The sequence below is a fragment of the Mustela lutreola genome, chromosome 1, assembly GCF_030435805.1.
Source record: "Mustela lutreola isolate mMusLut2 chromosome 1, mMusLut2.pri, whole genome shotgun sequence".
In the NCBI taxonomy this organism is placed as follows: domain Eukaryota; kingdom Metazoa; phylum Chordata; class Mammalia; order Carnivora; family Mustelidae; genus Mustela; species Mustela lutreola.
Window position 1 is genome coordinate 27207902 of NC_081290.1, and position 18695 is coordinate 27226596.

Here is an 18695-nt window from a genome sequence, read left to right on the forward strand (position 1 = left end):
TAAGAGTAGCCGGTTTTCCTTGATTTCTTTGGTTTGGGGCTTTACACGATCTGTTTCATTCTTGGAGCCTCTAAGTTTAAGTAATGGAAAGTGATTATTAAGCCTGCGAACTTGGCTGTGTCATGGTGTCTTGAGTCCAGCTGCGGACTCGTTCTAGAACCTCAGGCATGGCACGTTCTCTCTCTGAGCCTCAAGTTTTTCTCATCCGAAAAAATGGAAATTACACTTGCCTCATAGGGTTATTAGGATTAAAGCAACACGCTGAATAGAGGCCAGCACTCAGTGGTTCTCTATTAATGGAAGTCTATTGGAATGCGGGCCTCGTGACTTGTGTTCATCAGACATCTGCTGCCACAGCCGGCCACCATTGATTTATTTATTCATTTTTTTCAAGTATTTATTGAGTGCCTACTATGTGCCGGATACTCAAAAGTAAATGGTGAGTCAACAGTGAACAATTAGCTCTACTTGGTGGTTTTTGTTTCATCAACTCCTAAAAACCTCTTTGGTTTCTTCCCTTTTTTCTGAGCAGCTCTGCCACTGGCCTCATTTCACCTTTCTCACTGCCTGTAGAGCTGCCCTATATTTATTCTCCCACAGGCATATTTAAGAGAGACAGCCTACTGCGATCCATCGAAAACACAAATCCGGCCCTGTGGTTTCCTTTTGATAGCTCCCATCATGCACAGACTATTAAGGCCCTGCATGGCTCAGCCTCTGTCCTCTTGAGCCTCACTTTCTTCTATTGTACGGTTCAATGAGAAACACAGCCTGCAGCCTTTTGCACTCACAGCCCCTGTATGCTCTTCCCCCCAGCTTAACCCTCTTCCCAGCCTGGTTCACTCTGTTGGTATTTCAAAATCCTACTTTCACATTACTTTCTTTGTCAAGCCTTCGTGGAAATCCAGCCCAGAGAATTTCACTCCTCCCTCTTAGCACATCTTTTCTTTGTGCATACTTCTGTCATTTCAGTGTAGTTCTGCATTATGTTATGATCTTTTTGCTTATGTCTCTCTGTTATGGAACTCTTTTAGGACAAAGAACTTGGCTGATAAATATTTGTACTCCCAAAATAATAATACTCATTTTGTTTCTGGGACATGCTAAGCTGAGCCTGGAACCAGGGCCTTTGCACTTGCTGTTCTCTCTTCTAGAATACTGTTCTTTGAGGTGTTCACATGCCTTCTTGTCTCAGGTTACAGCTGATGTCACCCCATCAAAGGGGCCTTCCTTGATATCCAATTAAAATTAGAACCTCAGGCACTCTCCATGTTACCATGTTTATTTTTTTTAAGATTTTATTAATTTATTTGACGGGAGAGAGAGATCACAAGTAGGCAGAGGCAGGCTCCCCGCTGAGCAGAGAAATGAATGTGGGGCTCGATCCCAATACCCTGAGATCATGACCTGAGCTGAAGGCAGAGGCTTAACCCACGGAGCCACCCAGCGCCCCACCATGTTTAGTTTCATAGCACTTATGATCTAGAACAATTACTTGGTTTTTTATTGCTTTTCTCTCTCCACTCACTAAAATAAAAGATCTGTAAGAGTAGAAGTCTGTCTGGCATCAAAATGATTGGCACGTAGTATGAAATCAATACATATTCTTAAATGAATAAAATAAAAGAATGAATTCATTCTTTTTTATGAGAAAAGAAACATAATTAAAAGACATATTCTGTGAGCTTTATGGTAGAGCAAAATCTGATCTTTGCTTTCTAATTAGATAGTAAGATTCTGGAATCCAGTTCTGTCGTATTCTTTACTGAACCAGGCCTAACACATGGCACATGGTATTTTGATGAGTATATTTTCTGTTGCCCATGTATTTCTCAGCAATCAAGTCAATAAGTGAAAGGATGTGGTGCTCTTTCTGTGGGAACAAATAAGATTCTAAACACTCAATCGTGGGCAAGGAGCTCTTTGGGCTGCCAGAGATAATTTATGTTCTCAACACCCAGAGAGCATGGCAGGCGTCCTAAGGTGCAGCTAGCAGGGTGGAAACCCAAGGAGACAGGACAGGGGGTTCTGGTGGGTGTAGTTTCAGGGAGTAGCCCCAGAGAGCAGCCCCAAATCTCAGTCTTCAAATTAATTCAACATATCTGGCCTTTTGTAGTTGATGCATCCTTTTTGTGATGTCCAGGTCAGTTGCCGGTGGACTGCTTAAACAATGCAAATTAGAGCTCATCATTATTTTTGTATACTTAAAATCTAAAAGTTCATTTGGATTCAAAATGCACTGGAATCATCGCAAGACATTTCTGTGTCACATTTGTTAGTGAAAGATAAGAAAATGTAAGAGTCTTTAAATAAAATTTAAGTGGTAAACGTTGAAAGGTTATTATATTCAAAATTTCTCATTAATAACTATTAAGCATTCATTAGTTAAAAATAAATAAGTAAATAGAGGTATCTGGGTGGCTCAGTCAGTTAAGCATCTGCCTTCAGCTCAGGTCATGATCTCTCAGGGTCCTGGGATCCAGCCCTGCATCGGGACCCCTGCTCAGTGGGGAGTCTGCTTCTGCTACTGCCCCTTCCCTCCTTGTGCTCACTTGCTTGCTCTCTCTCTCTCTCCCTCTCTCAAGTAAATAAATAAATAATCTTAAAAATTAAATAAGTAAATAAATAAGATTTAAGGGCGGGGGAGCACCTGGCTGGCTCAGTGGGAAGAGCATGGGACTCTTGATCTCAGGGTCATAAGTTCGAGCCCCATGGTGGTGTAGCTGTCACTTAAAAATAAGTACATAAACTTAAAAAAAAAAAAAGAATTTGAAGAGCTAATCATTGAAAAGAAAACTTGTGTGGCCATTTCAAATTTAAACCTACAATTAAAAGTTACATTTAGAGAAGCAAGTTCAAATTTATAAAATATATTTGGGAGTTTTATACAATTTAATATTTATTCAAATAGAGGCAGTGTTTTGTTTTATTCTCTTCCCTTGTGTTTTGGATTTTATTTTTATCACACTTATGCCATAAATAAACATGTGCCTAAACATATAAATAGATGTGTGTGTGTGTGTATATGTGTGTCTGTGTGTATTCTATACATATAGAATCCCGGTATAGATGCCTCAATCCCCTCCAGTTTATTTTAGTGACTAGCACAAATACCATCATTTTTCTGTGTTTGCCATGGTGTAAGAAAAAGTTGGGACATGTATAGAACTTCTGAGAAAAGAGAGAGAGGACAGTGAATCAAGAACCATCTTGATCTGTACTGGGATTCTGTAGAATCCCAGAGGAGTATAGAGGACTAAGCATACAGGTCATGTAGCCTAGACTCTGAATTGCTGGTTAACAACCTCAAATACTTTGTCCAGCCTTCTAATTAAAATTTAAAACAAACATTTTATTATCTAGGGAAATATAGGGCTTCCAATGATGAAATATTTCAGTTCTAATCTATGCTGTTTGAGGGCTTATAAATCCCCAATAATACTATTTCTTTGTTCTTTCATTAATCTCAATTCTATCTTCAGTATCCTGAGTTTTGCACTCAAACGTATATTTGTCCACTTTGTTATAACAATAGAGAGTCAACTCTTTGTCAAAAGTTAGAGGAGGAGAATTTTTTCCACATCTAAGTGACTCCCTTTTGCTGAGAATCTTTTCACTACAATGCATATTTGAAGAGAAAGGCTTTCTTACTTAAATCCCCTGCTTCTCTTTCTTGTATGAAAGTTCCATTTGTAGGCAGAAGCAGGAAGAGGGAGGGGGAAATCCTTCACAGGAGATGACCCTTGCTGGCGGTGCCCCTCATGCTGTCAATCAACCAGAGAACCATCTGTCCCACTTTAGATTTCAGGAGCCATCTTGCACATCTGCTGTGCCTTTTCTAATGTCACTTATAGAACCCACTAAAAGCTGTTAGATGAATTAGAGGAACCAGAATGCAGCTGCACATAGCTGATTTTGAATTTTTGCAGCTGGGTCCTACATGGTACTCTCAGTTTTGAAGTCATTTTTTTATGAGATTGGAAAAACAAAGAAAGTAATTCATTTTATAATAATAACTCCGAGGGTCTTAAAATTTTGTTCTCTGAAAGTTTAACATATATTTTTAAAACTCCCACCAAATGTTTAAAATTTAAGCCAACTGTAAATATTTAAATAATTATTCAAGAGCTCTTCTTAAGAAAAAGTACCACATGGGGAAAAAATATTTTTAAAACTGATTCAGGAATTTCTGCACTCACGCTTGGGCAGTAGGAGCAGATGTACTCTGGACATGCAGAACAATTCCAATGAGTTGGTAGACCTGTATGTGCTGCCAAGATGCTCCCTCGGTAAGGGCATTAGCTGCACCAAAGACCATATGTCCATCCGGATGAACATGGCCAAGGTCGACAAGGTGACATGCAGGTTCAACAGTCAATTTAAAACCAATGCTATCTGTGGGGCCATTCGCAGGATGATGAGTCAAATGACTCCAAGGCCAACAGCATCATTTCAAAGAATTTCTGATTGGAGAGGATAATGGAGGTGGAATATTTCTTTAAAAGAAGAAAAAAAGCAAATACCCAAAGAGAGAGAGAGAAAGATTGATTCAAGAGCCAAGTACTCTCTGAGATGGAAGCAGTTTGGTATCTAGATGCCAGAAGTTTGCATGACTTGAAAGTCATCTGTCCAGTTTATTAAGCTAAAATATTTGGAGGCATCCATAATTCTTCTAGAAATCTGAAGTATTATCACCTTCAGGACAGTTTCCCTATATCAACTTCAAAAGGACTGAAAGACACAGTATTTACTTAATTGTCTACGCAGGAAAGAATTTTCACATACTTACAATGTTATATCATAGAACTTAAAAAGCTTGCTGACCCAGAATATTAAACCATAGGAAATTAGTCCTAGCTGCATGCTATATACTCTGAACATTCTGTTCAGAGTTTTTCTCAGTATTAGCTCCTGCAGTATTTTCATATGCTTTTTTGATAACACTACATCAAAATTACTTACCCACTTCACCCACAATATTGTTCCTTGCAAGAAAAGGGGACACTTCCATTTTCAAATCAACAGTGCCATGCATTCTAGGCTCTTTTAAGAAAGCATATTTAACAAAGTGACTTACAGGGGCACCTGTGTGGCTCAGTTGGTTGAACATCTGCCTTCAGCTTTGGTAGTGATCCCAGAGACCTGGGATCGAGTCCCGCATCGGGCTTCCTGCTCAGTGGGGAACCTGCTTCTCCCTCTCCTCCCCCTCGTGCTCTCTCTTGCCATTCTCTGTCTCTTTCAAATAAAATCATTCTTAAAAAGCGATTTATATATGTAATAGAAAAGTGCTCTAATATTTCTTGAAAAGGCCTTTAATACAATTAAAAACCACAAACTCATCACAACATCTACCTGCTTACCTGCATTGGTGCCCATATATTATGTCTTTCCTCCTATTACTACTAGGATCTTCTGCCTGGGCTCCCATCCAAGACCAGCTCTATCCTTGTTTGTTGTTAAGTAGATCCTATCCTCTCTTATTTGCTCAAGGATGTCTCCTTAGCAGTTCTACCCACTCTTTCTTCATTTATTGACTCATTTATGGCAACTCCCCCCCCCCGAAAGAACTCTATCTTTCTGTCTCCAATTCCTGTTCTCCTAGCCTCTCTCAGACCTGCCTCAAGCATGCTTTTACCATTACCTAACCATGGTAAATGGCCTTATAAACACCCTATGATCTCCGTGTTACTAAACTGATTTTTCATTTCTCAATCCTTGTATTAGTTCACCTAAAGGAATCGACACCGCTGATCACATCTTATTTATTTTCTTCACCTGGTTTCAAAATATCTTTTACATTTTTTTTCTATCTTCAAGAACTCTCTTTGTCAGTCTCTTTTGCTGATTCCTCCTCATCTCTGTATCTTCTAAGTTTTGGGATGCCCTTGGATTCAGATCTTGGACATCTCAATGGTCACTTCCTAATCTCATTCAGTTTCAAGGTTTTAAATACCATCCGTACTCAGATAATTTCCAATTTTAGATTTCTAGTACAGACCTCTTCTTCTGGAACTCTAGACTCATTTATCTGTGTACATATATCTACTTGGCATCTCAAACTTGACATCCTCAAACCAAATCCTGGTCTCCAACTCTACAACAGAAAAAAGAACCTCTCATTTTCAGTCTTCTCCATCTCACTTGAAAGTCATCTCTCGGGGCGCCTGGGTAGCTCAGAGGGTTAAGCCTCTGCCTTTGGCTCAGGTCATGATCCCAGGGTGCTGGGATCGAGCCCTGCATCTGGCTCTCTGCTCAGCAGGGAGCCTGCTTCCTCCTCTCTCTCTGCCTGCCTCTCTGCCTACTTGTGATCTTTCTGTCCAATAAATAAATAAAATATTAAAAAAAAAAAAAAAGGAAAGTCATCTCTCCAGTTTATTAAGCTAAAGTATTTGGAGGCATCCATAATTCTTCTTTGTCTCACACACTATATACAATCTCTTGCTAAATCCTATTGGTTATATCTTCAAGTCATTTCTATAATCTGATCCCTTCTCCCTAGACCCACCACCACCACCCTTGTCCATGTCACCATCATCTCTTGCCTAAATTCTTGCACGAGTCTTCTAATTGCTCTCCCGACCTTGCTTCATTTTAATCTCAACATCTCAGCCATATTGATCTTCTTAAAGCCCAATGCAGATATTTACTCCTTGGGACCCTCCAATGGCTTCTCATTGCTCTCCAAAAAAACACAAAGTCCTTACAATGGCAAACAAGACCTTGTGGCCTTTTTCAACCTTCCTTACAGAAGTCATATCCTCCTACTCTTTCTCTTACTTATTACACATCAGCAACACGGCTATTGCATTTTCTCAAACATCTTAAGCAGGAGCCCATCTTACGGTCTGTGTAATTGTTCCCTGCTTTGGGCGAGACATCTGAGTTCCCTTGCATATCTACCTAATTCAGTCTCTCATCTACTTCAGATCTTTGCTGAAAGGTCATCCTCTCCATAAGCCTTTCTTTATTATCCTGTTTAAAAATTGCAACCCCTCTGTGCCTTTTTTCTTACCCTCAACACCTGCCTATCAGTAGCATTTCCTATTCCCCCCAACCCCTTGCCCATTTCCCCCCCCTTCTATGTCGTTACTACTTACCAATGGTTTTACTTAATCCTTTTTTTTTTTTCCTCTAGGAAAACACTACGAGGGCAAGATTTTAATTTTTCACTGATATATCTCTAGTGCCTAGAAGTACCTGACAGGTGCTCAACTAAAATATGTTAAAAGACCTAATGAGTAAAAGAACTACAGTCATCAATGAGTACCATATGCCAGAGACTGGATAAAGAAGGCAGAGGTTTAACAACAAATACAAATACAAACGCAGCCTCCATTGCTAAAAAGCTAAGTTCATCAGCAGAGATAGTAATCCTACCTAATGTTTGCCAAGCACTTAACTTTGTGCCAGGCATTGTTCTAAGAATTTTACATTTCATAGCATTTAATCCTCAAAGCAAAATAAGAGGCGAACCTTACTAAAATAATCTTTTCACAAAGAGGAGACCCAAGCATGGAAATTAAGTAGCACACTCAATGTCATGAAGCCAGTAACCATTGATACCAGCATCCAGATCAGTCTGACTCTGGAACCCATATGCTTAACTAAGTAAGTATGCAATTTATAATGCAAGAAAATCACTACCATAATTAAGGGAAACCTAGGACATTATAGGAAAACATAACAAGGTAGGGCTTCTAAGAGAAGTGATTTTGAAAAACAAATGAATTAGTGGAAGGAAATACAAGGGAATCAGTGCATAAGGCAGAAAGTGCAGCCTATTGCACCAACATTTGGAAAGTGGGGTGCTTTGGGCATCCAAAAAATAATATTAGTTATACCTAGAGAGGAGAGTAGTAGACGGAAATGGGTAAATGGGGTATACAGAGGTCATACCATGAAGAGTTTGTATGTCATGGTAACGATTTTGCATTTTTATCTTGAAGGCAGTAGGGAAGGCATAGCTGGATTTTAAACAAAGAAATGGAAATAAGATGAGATTTGAATTTCAGGAAAAAACACTATCAGCTGTCTAGGTAATATTAAATTATAGGCAGGAAGAGCAACTACATTAATTGAAGCTCTTTTGATATTTTAAGGAAGAAAAGATGAAGGCCTGAACTGGGATGGCTGAACTAGGATGGCTGAACTAGGGTGGCTGAATCACTATGATGGTGACAAAGACAGAAAAAAAGATTGTGGAAATCATAAAAATGTATTTTTTATTTCTTTCATTAGTTAGTTATTATTATTTTTATTTATTTTTCTTTTTTCTTCACTTTTTTTTAGTAATTTCTACACCCAGTGTGGGGCATGAGCGCACAACCCAAAGATCAAGAGTTGCATGCTCTACAGAAATACATGATATGCAAACAAACAGCAAACAAACAAAAATCAGAACAGATCAATGAAACTAAGAGGTAGCTCTTCAAAAGGATTGATAAAAGTGATAAAAACCCTAGCCAGACTTTTCAAAAAGAGAAACAACCCAAATAAAAAAAAAAATCATGTCTGAAAGAGGAGAGATCATAACCAACACCACAGAAATACAAATAATTATAAGAGAATACTCTAAAACATTCTATGCCAACAAAGTCCAGGACCAGATGGCTTCCCAGGGGAACTCTACCAGGTATTTATTTATTTTAAAGATTTTATTTATTTGAGAGAAGGAGAGAAGGAGAGAGAGAGAGAGAGCATGGAGCGGGGAGGGTCAGAGAGAGAAGCAAACTCCATGCTAAGCAGGGAGCCCGACTGGGGACTGGATCCTGGGACTCCAGGATCAGGACCTGAGCTGAAGGCAGTCACTTAATCAACTGAGCCACCCAGGTGCCCCTCTACCAGACATTTAAAGAAGAGTTAATACCTATTCTTCTCAAACTGTTCCAAAAAAATAGAAATGGAAGGAAAACTTCCAAACTTATTCTACAAGGCCAGCATTACCTTGATTCCAAAATCAGACAAAGACACAACTACTGAGGAAAATTACAGGCCAATATCCCTGATGAACATGGATGCAAAAATTCTCAGCAAGATATTAGCAAGTTGAATTCAACAGTAAAAGAATTATTCATCACGATCAAGTGGGATTTATTCCTGGGATATAGGGTGGTTCAATATTTGCAAATTGTTAACATGATACACCAGATTAATAAAAGGGATAAGAACAATACAATCCTCTCAATAGATGCAGAAAAAGCATTTGACAAATACATTGTCCATTCTTGATTAAAAAAAAAAAAAACCCTAACGAAGTAGAAATAGATAGAACATACCACAACATCATAAAGGCTTTATACAAAAGACCCATAGCTGATATCAGCCTCAATGGGGAAAAACTGAGAGCCTTTCCCTTAAAACAAGGATGTCCACTCTCATCATTACGATTTAACATAGTACTGGAAGCCTTAGCCTCAGCAATCAGATAATAGAAAGAAATTTTTAAAAAAGAATTAATAGGTATCCAAATCAGCAAGGAAGAAGTAAAAATTCCACTATTTGCAGATGACATTATACTCTGTAAAAAACCCGAAAGACTCCACTAAAAAATTGCTAGAATACTTGAATTCAGCAAAGTTGCAGGATATAAAATCAATGTTCAGAAATCTGTTGCATTTCTATATACCAAAAACCAAGCAACAGAAAAAGAAATTAAGGAATCTATCCCGCTTGCAATTGCACCAAAAACAGTAAGATACTTAGGAATAAGCTTAACCAGAGAGGTAAAAGATCTGTGCTCTGAAAATTATAGAATATTTATGAAAAAAACTGAGGAGGACACAAAGAAATTAACAAGCATTCTATGCTCATGGATTGGAAGAACAAACATTATTAAAATGTCTATACTACTTGACTTATTTCACTCAGCATAATCTCTTCCAGTCCCGTCCATGTTGCTGCAAAAGTTGGGTATTCTGATGGAGGCATAATACTCCATAGTGTATATGCACCACATCTTCCTTATCCATTCGTCCGCTGAAGGGCATCTGGAGAGAGTCAATTATCATATGGTTTCACTTATTTGTGGAGCATAACAAATAGCATGGAGGATATGGGGAGATAGAGAGGAGAAGGGAGTTTGGGGAAATTGGAAGGGGAGGTGAATCATGAGAGACCATGGACTCTGAAAAACAATCTGAGGGGTTTGAAGGGGCAGGGGGTGGGAGGTCGGGGTATTAGGTGGTGGGTATTATATAGGGCACGGATTGCATGGAGCACGGGGTGTGGTGCAAAAATAATGAATGCTGTTATGCTGAAAATAAATAAAAAATAAATTTAAAAAAATCTATACTACCAAAAGTAATCTATATATTGAACGGAATCCCTATCAAAACTACCAACAGCATTTTTCACAGAGAACAAAAAATCAATTTGTATGGAACCACAAAAGATCCTGAATAGTCAAAGAAATTCTGAAAAAGAAAAAACCTGGAGGCATCATGATTCCCGATTTCAAGCTCTATTACAAAGCTGTAGTCATCAAGATAGTATAGTACTGGTGCAAAAACAGACACATAGACCAATGGAAAAGAATAGAAAACCTAGAAATGGACCCACAACCATATGGTGACCTAAGCTTTGGCAAAGCAGAAAAGAATATCCAATGGAAAAAAAGACAGTTTCTTCAACAAATGCTGTTGGGAAACCAGACAACAACATGCAGAAGAATGAAAGTGGACCACTCTCTTACACCATACACAAAAATAAAAATTCAAAATGGATGAAAAACCTAAATGTGAAACAGGAAACCATTAAAATTCTAGAGGAGAACATAGCAGCAACCTCTTTGACCTTGGCCATAACGACTTCTTACTAGACATGTTGCCAGAGGCAAGGAAAACAAAAACATAAAGTGAGCAAGATGAAAAGTTTCTGCACAGTGAAGCAAACAATCAACAAAACTAAAAGTCAGCCTATAGAATGGGAGGAGTTATTTGCAAAAAACGTATCTAATAAAGGGTTAGTATCTAAAATCTATAAAGAACGTATTAAAATCAAAACCCAAAAAACGAATAATCCAGCTAAGAAATGGGCAGAAGACATGAATAGACACTTCTCCAAAGAAGACATCCAGATAGCTAACAGACACATGAAAAAATGCTCAACATTACTCATCATCAGGGAAATACAAATCAAAACTATGATGTGATACCACCTCCACCTGTTAGAATGGATAAAATTAACAACATAAGAAACAACAGGTGTTGATGAGCATGCACAGAAAAGGAAACCCTTTTCAACTGTTGGTGGGAATGCAAACTGGTGCAGTCACTCTGTATTTGGAGGTTCCTCAAAAAGTTAAAAATAGAACTACCCTACTATCCAGCAATAGCACCATTATGTATTTACCCAAAGGATACAAAAATACAGATTCATAAGAATACATGTTACCCAATGTTTATAGCAGCATTGTCAACAATAGCCAAACTATGGAGAGAGCCCAAATGTCCATCAACTGATGAATGGACAAAGAAGATGTGGTACACATATACAATACATGATGGAATATTACTCAGCCATCAAAAAAGAATGAAATCTTTTAATTTGCAATGACTCAGATGGAGCTAGAGTGTATTATGCTAAAGGAAATAAGTCAGAAAAAGACCAATACCACGTTATTTTACTTATATATTGAATTTAAGAAACAAAATGGATGAACATTAAGAAGGGGGAGGGGAAGAGAGAGAAACAAATGATAGAGAACAAACTGAGGGTTGATGGAGAGAGGTGGGGAATGGGTTGGTTGGGTGATGGGTATTAAGGAGGGGACATGTTGCAATGAGCACTAGTTATCATACGTAAGTGATGAATCTCTGATTTCTACTCCTGAAGCCAATATTGCACTATATGTCAACTAACTTGAATTTAAATAAAAATTTTAAAAAGTAAAAAATTTTAAAATAATATGAAGCAAAAAAAGAAAAAGAAAAAGTTGCATGCTCTACCTACTGAGCCAGCAAGGCATCCCCTACTTAGATATTATTAACTAAGTAGGAAGGTTCAAGGGCACAAGAGTGACTCCCAGCTTTCCAGGCTTGGTAGCAGTATCAGATAGTGGAAACACTGAGTGACAGAGAAAATAGTGGAGGGGGAGAAATTTGATGAAGGGCTGAGTTTTGGACCTGGGGATTTTGCAATGTCCATAGGATACCCAAGGTGGGGGTTTGTAGTGAGCAGTTGGATATATATTGGTGTGGAGCTCAGCAAAAAATCTGGCCTAGAGTCATCAGGCCATTGATGGAATTTGTGTCATAGAATGTGCACATTTAAATGCACCAGTATTTAAAGCAGTGATTCCCAATCCAAAGATTTTGAGCAATAGGTAGCCTCAGGATCTAAAAGTTTAAAATCTTTTTAAAATTTAGATTTAAAAATATAGATTCTTTGGAACCCCTCTCTAAATCTACTGAATCAGAATCTCCAGAAGTGAGACTGAGCGAGCCATACATTTTTTAAATTTTCCAGTTGCTTGTGCTGCGGCTAGCCTGCAACATGCTAAAAAGGGAAATGAGAACCATTGATCAAAATGATGGATAGAGAAGTCCAAGAAGTATTACTTAAAAGAAAAGGTAATTAATAATAACTAACATTTGCTGTGTACTTACTGGGAGGCAGGCACTCTTCTAAATATCTTGAGGCAATATCATAGGAAATCCTCTCAACTCTGTCGATGGTAGGCACTATTATTATCTCCACCTTACTATCCTATTATTATTCTTCTCCATTTATTATTCCAAATGAGGAATTGAGCCACAAAGAAGCTGAATGATTTACTCAAGGTCACAATGGTAATTAGTGCTAGAGCCAGGATTTGAATCTAACCCATGCTCTAAATCAATGCCTCTCAAACTTTAAAGTGCTTTGAAACAAATCACTTGTGGATTTGTTTTAAAAAGTATATTTCTGAATGAGTAGGCCTGAGAATCTGCATATGTAACAAACTCCCAGGTAAGGCTAATGCCACCATTCTTAGGATCGCAGTTTGGAGAGCAGCGGTCCACCATTGGTTCTCAGCTTGGTTACATATTAGAATCACTTCGATAGATTTTTTTTTTTAAGTAATGAGGCCCCTACCACAAACTAATTCAAGCAGAATCTTTGGGTGTGGGGTCCTGGCTGGGGAAGAAAATGGGGGTGGGGATGGAGCATTTAAAGTGACTGAAGTTAATTTTTTTTTTAAGATTTTATTTATTTATTTGACAGAGCTCACAAGTAGGCAGAGAGGCAGGCAGAGAGAGAAGGAGAGGAGGAAACAGGCTCTCTGCTGAGCAGAGAGCCCGATGTGGGACTCGATTCCTGGACCCTGAGATCATGACCTGAGCTGAAGGCAGAGGCTTAACCCACTGAGCCACCCAGGTGCCCCTGAAGTTAATTTTTTTAAAAGGGGCAGTGGGATAGTGATCATCCTAGGTCATCAACCAAAGAGTGTGATTAATCAAATCAATCTAACTCTGTGGTCTGTGTCTGTGGTCTAATTTTTTAAAAGCCACAATTTCAAAAGATTTTTAAAATTTATTTCTAAAGAAAAAAGTCTTCCTGAGCAAAGATAAATAAAAGTAATTTAGAAAGGATGAAAACCAGCCAAGTATAAAGTCCAAAGTTGACAATATTCTAATGAAAGCAATAAACATTGACTATTTTCTTTCAAATACTTGTTCCAACTTTAAATGATAAATACTAAGGCCAAACAATAAACTGTGAATGAATAAAATATGGGTGGTTCTAATTTTAGAAGACAGGTATATTGTCTTTTCTAGAGACCATTAATCCATAAAACCCACATAAAATGTACATACCCACATACCCACGTCATAAAAAACTTAAATTGCTCACCACTTAAGTTTAAATGTTGCCATTTTCTTCTAAATAACTGCAAACTAAACAGATATGAATATACAGACAAACCTGGTTAAAAGACACAAGGGAGATTTCTGATAAATCTTTTAATAAATGTTGCTTGTCAGATCTACCCAAAATAAGTCAAACTGTTAGCCAGACAAGGATTCGAATTATTGATTGTGCCTATCTGTTGCTATCCAGGCTGAGAAGATAGTGTTTCCTAGTTTTATGCTGTGGAGTGTTTTATGTTGTACAGTGGGTTCTCAACCCTGGCCATACGTAGCAATACTGCAGACTTCCTTGAACACCCACTCTTGGACTTCTGTGGAAATTTTCTGGAACTTAAGTACCCAGCAGGAGAATGGGCCTACCTATTCTTTATTGAACTGATCTCTGGCAGATTGCTCTCCAGAATGGCTGTCCCAGTTGTGCTTCCAACACAACGCATGGGGTTTCCTGTATATATCACCCCATCCCCGCCAACTCTTGGCATTCCCCAGCTTTCTAATTTTTGTCAATCTTTTAGATACAAAGTCGTTTTTATTTCCATTTCATTGACATTTTGAGGTAGAGTGCTCCAGGAAAGGGAAGTATGATAGGTTAATTTCCTAAGGATGCCTTAGGAATCTGGGCTTAAAACCAGAAATTTATTGTCTCTCAGTTCTGGAGGCTAGAAGTCTGAGGTCAAGTTTGGCAGCAATCCTAGGTGTTTCTTGTCGGTGTATCACTCCACTCACACAGCTGTCTTCTTCCTGTGTTTCCACCTTGTCTCCCTCTGTATGTCTGTCTCTGTGTCCAAATTTCTCCTTTCTATAAGGACACCAGTCCTACTGGATCGGGGTTCACTCTTATGATCCCATTTTATCTTGATTACCACTATAAAGACCCTATTTCAAAAAAAGGGGGGGCCTGGGTGGCTCAGTGGGTAAAAGCCTCTGCCTTCAGCTCAGGTCATGATCCCAGGGTCCTGGATTGAGCCCCACATCGGGCTCTCTGCTCAGCAGGGAGCCTGCTTCCCCCTCTCTCTCTGCCTGCCTCTCTGCCTACTTGTGATCTCTGTCTGTCAAATTAATAAATAAAATCTATAAAAAAATAAAGCCACATTCTGAGGTACTGGGGCCTGGGACTTGTATGTATTTTGGAAGTATGCAAATCAGGTCATAACACACACTGTGTTTATTTCCATGTGAAGTACTCCAAATTACTGAGAAGGTGGTGATACATTATATGCCAAATATGAAACCTGTTGAGTACTAGAGGTACTTAAAATTTAAAAATCAGACAATCTAGGTATAAAGTATATTAGTTTAGACTATTCGATAAGAAATGCTCAATAGTTTAAACTGCTCAATAGAGTAGTTTAAACCAATCATGATCCAATCACCACGTTAAAGAATAAGCGATCGCACATTGTGAAACATCTGCTTGTGCCATAGTACACATTTACCATTGCAGCTGCTGGCCTCCCTTATTCCTTCTTTTGAAAATAGGCAGTGCCCTGATTTTCCTTTGTGAAACCAAGTGCTGCTCACTTTCAGTTAGTATGGTGAGGCAGAGGTCGGTACCCCTCAGTTCTAGCCATGGGCCCACAACACAAGCTAGGCTTGGTCTACTCTGGGATTGTGGCTGGAAGTATTGGGGAAGAGGCACATGCCCTTTGCCGGGGTTGCTAAGCTGCTGGTGTCTCCTGGAGAAGAAGCCACCACAGAGGAAGGCAGAAACCAGAGTGGAAGAAAGAAGGATGTTGATACTATCTTTAGACTGCTTGAATCCAGCTGCACAGGAGTAGAGCTCTACCTCTGGACTTTGCAATTTACGTGAGCCAAAAGGAAATCCCCCTTTAATCTAATTTGGTTTGAACTGGTATCTTATTCTTGCCACAGAAAGAGTCCTGATGAACCCTTGGACTGGCAGGGACATGTGCCCATGAGATACTACAAAGACAAAACAAAAACAAACAAACAAACAACAACAAAAAAAACCCCTGAAAACCAAGATGCAATTCACATATAGGAATATTCCATTTTTGGATAAAAAATAAATAAGAAAAACAATTCTGAAAAAAAAGAAAAGAAAAACAATCCTGGAAGAATAGAAAAATAGATACAAAACTGTTAGAAGTGATTATCTCAAAAAAAAAAAAAAAGAGGGGTGGAGTTTCTCTTTGACGAATGCACACAGGGGATTTTACCTTCTATATGTTTCCTTATTTAACAAAATTTTGGATAATTAGCATATATTTATTTTTAAAAAGAAATATGATAGTGAAAAACTGGGAATAGCGTATCCCACAATAGGAGGTGGGGGATAATTAAACAGATAATGACTCATCCAAACAAAAATGATAATTAAAAAAAACATGTTTTTTAACATTTAAATTCAATTATTTAACATATAGTGTATTATTAGTTTCAGAGTAGAGTTTAATGATTCATGAATTGCGTGTAACAGCCAGGACTCATCGCGTCATGTGCCCTCCTTAATGTCCATCCCCCAGTTACCAGATCCGCCCACCCCTCTCCCCTCCAGCAACCCTCAGTATGTTTCTGAGAGTTGAGTCTCTTATGGTTTGTCTCCCTCTCTTTGTCTTAAAAAATCATGTTTTTAATGAATATGTGGTAATATGGTATGATGGTCCTATTTTACAGTAAATAAAAAAGGTGGCATGGAATTGGAACATGAGGATCCCAGTACTGCAGATAGAATAATGGAGCGCTTCACCATAAGTTATATGACCTTTGGCAAGATTATCTCTCTGAACTGATTTTTCATCTGGAAAATGTAGAAGATGTTCAAAGGACCTACCTCACAAGGTTGTTCTGAAGAATAAATTAGATAATTAATGTAAAGCATCTGCCCCATAGCAAATACCTCATAAAGGTTAGATGTATGTGTTAGAAAAACACAAGAAAAATACACCGAAATTTTAATAGTTGCTTTTTTTTGGATATGAGCTTACTGATAAATTTTATTTTCTTCTATATACTTTCTGTGTTTTAAAAATTACAATAATGGGGGGGGGGCACCTGGGTGGCTCAGTGGGTTAAGCCTCTGCCTTGGGCTCAGGTCATGATCTCAGGGTCCTGGGATCGAGCCCCGCGTTGGTCTCCCTCCTCGGCCGGGGAGCCTGCTTCCCCTTCTCTCTCTACCTGCCTCCCTGCCTACTTGTGATCTCTGTCTGTCAAATGGATAAATAAAATCTTTTTAAAAATTTTTTAAAAATTACAATAATGGGGACACCTGGGTGGCTCAGTTGGTTAAGCTGCTGCCTTCAGCTCAGGTCATGATCACAGGGTCCTGGGATTGAGTCCCAAATCGGGCTCCTTGCTCAGCGGGAAGCCTGCTTCTCTGCTCTGCCTGCTTGTGTTCTTCCTCTCTCTCTCTCTTACAAATAAATAAATAAAATCTTTTAAAAAAAGTACAGTAATGAGGAACACCTGGGTGGCTCAATCGGCTAAGCTTCTGACTCTTAATTTCAGCTCAGGTCTTGATCTCAGGGTTGTGAGTTTGAGCCCTGTGTTGGGCTCCACAATGGTCATGGAACCTACTTAAAAAATAAAAAAATATAATAATGAAAAAATGTAGGGCACCGGGGTGGCTCAGCCAATTAAGTCTCTGACTCTTGATCTCTCCTTGGGTCTCCATCTCAGGGTCGTGAGTTCAAGCCCCAAGTTGGGCCCCATACTGGGCATGGAGTATACTAAAAAAGAAAAGAAAAATATTATTTGGTTTTCTATAAAATGCAATAATGATAGAAGAAATTATCAGCAACAACATTCAGTGTCTCAGGAAGATTTAGTGCAGTTTCCTGTTCAGAGGGTAGGTCTATAACTACACTATCAGATTTGTCTCTAGATAATAATGGTGGGAAAGGGGAAATCCTGGGTAAGTTCTCAGTCAAAAAGAGAAATTTGAAGGAAGTAATATCTTTATTTGTGTAGCACTTTTTACTTTACAAAGTGTGTTTACAAATGCTATTGAATCATCAATAAAGGTCATATAGATACTGTTATTTCCATTTTATAAACAAGAAGGTGATGTTCAAAAAACTTAAATGACAAGAATAACCAATCTTGCAAATAATCAAGGTGGGGCTTGAGTTTAGGTCTTCTAGGTTAAAAAAGAAAGAAAGAAAGAAGAAAAAAGAGCATAGCATTAGTTTTGTTTCAGAAACTTTTCCTAGAAGTCGCCCATAATAATAACATTAGATATTTTTTCCTGTGATTCATTCCGAATAATGTGTTCACTCCTTGGGGAAATTCCACAATATTATTTTAATCATTTATGAGCATTTTGTTTTTGATGTTGTTTGGTTTTTGCTAGACAAAAATTTTCAGTGCAGATGATTATTTATATAGTTCATGCAAAAATAATCAAATTTCAAGAGAAATTTGAATAAGGTAAATAGCACTAGAGATTTTTAGTGTGTATGTATTTGTGTTGGGGTGGGGGTTAAGGGGAAGGTAGAGATAAAATGAGGAACTCTTATTAACAAAACTGAATTGAATGTTTATAATCGGAACATTAATGAATATTAAAAAGCTGAGAAGTTGAAAGGTACTCAAGCTACATAGGGAAATGGAATGTGGATTTGTAAAACACACACACACACACACACACACACACACACACGGTAGGAGCCTTAAATAATCTGGACAGGAATAATGTGTTTGTCCTAAAGTCAGGGGAAGAAGAAGTCTGCCGCTCACACAAAGACTAGCACATGCCATTAAAGGGTATTTTAGAAAGGGAGTGACATTGTCAGAAGGACAACAAAGGAAGTTGATTTTGGCAGCAGCTTTGGGAAAGGACTTGAGGAGGAAAAAGTCTGAAGAGGAGGCATTTCTCAAAGGGAG

At 38.4% G+C, this 18695-nt stretch overlaps 1 pseudogene; it reads left to right on the forward strand.

The window, feature by feature from the left end:
- Positions 1-4231: 4231 nt before the first annotated feature.
- Positions 4232-4467, forward strand: LOC131819218 (small ribosomal subunit protein eS21-like; annotated as a pseudogene).
- The last annotated feature ends 14228 nt before the right edge of the window (positions 4468-18695 follow it).